Source organism: Clavelina lepadiformis, unplaced genomic scaffold, assembly GCF_947623445.1.
Source record: "Clavelina lepadiformis unplaced genomic scaffold, kaClaLepa1.1 scaffold_277, whole genome shotgun sequence".
Lineage (NCBI taxonomy): Eukaryota > Metazoa > Chordata > Ascidiacea > Aplousobranchia > Clavelinidae > Clavelina > Clavelina lepadiformis.
The window spans coordinates 22,501-25,679 of NW_027508307.1; the positions used below are offsets into that span (position 1 = coordinate 22,501).

At 49.1% G+C, this 3,179-nt stretch overlaps 1 non-coding gene across 1 annotated transcript in view; it reads right to left on the reverse strand.

Annotated features, from left to right (window-relative positions):
* Positions 1–734, reverse strand: part of LOC143473113 (small subunit ribosomal RNA) — a 1,808-nt gene extending 1,074 nt beyond the window's left edge. The window contains exon 1 of the ribosomal RNA XR_013120404.1: positions 1–734. This exon is cut by the window's left edge and continues 1,074 nt beyond it. This is a non-coding gene — a ribosomal RNA (small subunit ribosomal RNA).
* Between the last annotated feature and the right edge of the window lie 2,445 nt (positions 735–3,179).

The window sequence follows — 3,179 nt, forward strand, 5'->3', positions numbered from 1 at the left end:
CGCCAACACTCAGTCAAGAGCACCGACGGTGAACCGAAGGTGAGGCCGGGCACGCCAGTACACGCCTTGCGACGGACCGACGGCCCGAGCCCAAAATCCAACTACGAGCTTTTTAACCGCAACAACTTAAATATACACTTTTGGAGCTGGAATTACCGCGGCTGCTGGCACCAGACTTGCCCTCCAATGGATACTCGTTAAAAGTTTTAGAGTGTACTCATTCCAATTACAGGGCCTCGTTAGAGTCCTGCATTGTTATTTTTCGTCACTACCTCCCCGCGTCGGGAATGGGTAATTTGCGCGCCTGCTGCCTTCCTTGGAAGTGGTAGCCGTTTCTCAGGCTCCCTCTCCGGAATCGAACCCTGATTCCCCGTCACCCGTAAGAACCTCGGTAGGCAGATACCGTACCGACGAAAGTTGATAGGGCAGACACTTGAATGATTTGTCGCCGGTGCAAGACCGTGCGATCCGCAAAGTTATCCAGAGTCACCAACGAGCACGGGCCGAGGCCCGGTCGGTTTTTGGTCTGATAAATGCACGCCTCCGTGAGTCGGCGCTTTTCGCATGTATTAGCTCTAGAATTACCACAGTTATCCAAGTAACACGTACGATCAAATGAACCATAACTGATTTAATGAGCCATTCGCAGTTTCACTGTACGAGAGCTCGTACTTACACTTGCATGGCTTAATCTTTGAGACAAGCATATGACTACTGGCAGGATCAACCAGGTAGCTATTCGCAGCAAACGAGGCTGCTGCGGGACGACGGGCGCCCCGCGTTTCTTTTCACACGTTCTCCGTGTACATCGCTACTCAAACACTACGCTCGCGGCTTGCACGAGCTCCGAAAACCGTCGATTCCGGACGCTGCCCGGCGATTCGAGTGCAATACTCGCGCCGAGGCACGCCGATAGCTTGCCACTGGATCCGACAGACCGCTCAAAACCCCGGCTAAGCATGGGCGACCGCGCGAACAGCATTACATCTGCCCATCGTGCCCGACGCCAACCGAGATCGATTCTGCTTCGATTCGCACTCGCGCGCGCATTCGCTCACACGACTGCCTGCTCCCTCATAGTAGTCACAGAATCCTGCATCGCCATGGTACCCCAGAACGGCCTCGGGATCGCGCGACCTCGCGGCCGGATTTGGAGTTTGGGAAGGTGCGTGGCCGCTTGCCGTGGCCGCCGAACCGCGCCCCGGCCGGGCACTGCGCGCAACTCGAACGTTTGGACTCTGAAAATATTTCCCAACGTTTGGACTTTAACTTTTTGTCGAGACTTGAAAAAATTTCAGAGTCCAAACATCGACCCGCGGCAAAAACTTTTCCGAGGTCGAAAAATCCGCGCTCGGTCAAGAGAATATGCGCGGCCTGGGCGTTTGGACTCTAACATTTTTTGGAGTGGATGGGAAAAATTTTCAGAGTCCAAAACACCGACCCGCGCGTGATGCTCTCCCGAGTTCGGAAAATCCGCGCCAGGTGAAAGCTATGCGCGCGACCTGGTCGTTTGGACTCTAAAAAATGTTCAAGTCTCATCACACCAACAAAAAGTTAAAGTCCAAACACCGACTCGCGGCTAAAGCTCTTCCGACTTGGGAAAATCCGCGGCGGGTGAGGGCTATCCGCGCGACCTGGGCGTTTGGACTTAACATTTTTTTGGTGTGAATCGACTTGAAAAAATTTCGAAGTCAAAAGTCTATAAAATTAATCTAATGCCATACAGTGTCAAAGTGCACAATTTTAATCGATATAATCATAACAATATATGTCATACAACAAAATCATCAAATAATCGTCAAGCAGCATTGCAAAGCTACGTGAGTCAATGCAAGGCAATGACAACGTATTTATCAATTAAAGTTATTGTTAAATTATAAAATAAAATTAAATTAAATTAAATTGAAGAGCTCAATTACGCCAATGTAACAGAGTGTCATACAAAATATATTGAATCACACACGTCCAAACGCTAAAGAAATATATCAAATGCACTCACCTGCCAGTCACCGTTTTGGGTAACTCAGAATAGACCGTCTTTCGTCGGGAATTGAGTTGATCATTGAACATTGCAGTAGGAATAGGTTTAAGCGGAATAATAATAATAGCGGAAGGCTGATGCTCCAGGTAAATGTTTGCTTCGCTCATATATACTGAAAAGAAAAAAATTTGTGAGCAAGCAGTGCCGCAGGGAAGAATGCGATGGCAAAACGGACGCGTTGTGGAAATTACGGTAGTCCGAGGGCGCCAACTAGCGACAAAAAAGAAACACATTACGGTCGCTAGAGGAAAAATGCAAATAAATAGCAATTCAATCTTCCATGCTTGTATGTATGTATGTATGTATGTATGTATGTATGTATGTATGTATGTGTGTGTGTGTTTTTGTGAGTATGTACGCATGGAACGAACGTATTACGCGACGTCGGAATGGCAAAAAAAAAGAGCACACACCCAGGACGAACCGGGACGTGTGCCGAAAATTTTTGAAGAGAAAAGAGCGACCCCGGCCTGTCGGCCGAAGTCGCTCGGGCGCCCGCCTTGCGGACAAATCGATAGATCTTGAGGCTTACTCTCAACAAATCGCAGTGAAGATACTGCTCTAGTGATCACGACACCCCGATCTTCAACTAGGTCGTTTGCAAATGATTTAGCACCCCGCCTTTCGAACAGGAGGGTCAACCGACGCGGGAGTCACACTTGTCGGACTCGCGTAAGGTCGGATCTCGGCATTGCCAACGGCCCAACGGCCGCCTAACTTTGCCCGTCGAGGACGGGGCACGAGTGCATCGTCGCTTTCTAGGCGGGATTCTGACTTAGAGGCGTTCAGTCATAATCCCCCAGATGGTAGCTTCGCACCAATGGCTTATCAGCCAAGCACATGAACCAAATGTCTGAATCTGCGGTTCCTCTCGTACTGAGCAGAATTACTATCGCAACAACACTTCATCAGTAGGGTAAAACTAACCTGTCTCACGACGGTCTAAACCCAGCTCACGTTCCCTATTAGTGGGTGAACAATCCAACGCTTGGTGAATTCTGCTTCACAATGATAGGAAGAGCCGACATCGAAGGATCAAAAAGCAACGTCGCTATGAACGCTTGGCTGCCACAAGCCAGTTATCCCTGTGGTAACTTTTCTGACACCTCTTGCTTGAAACTCCCAAGTTCAAAAGGAT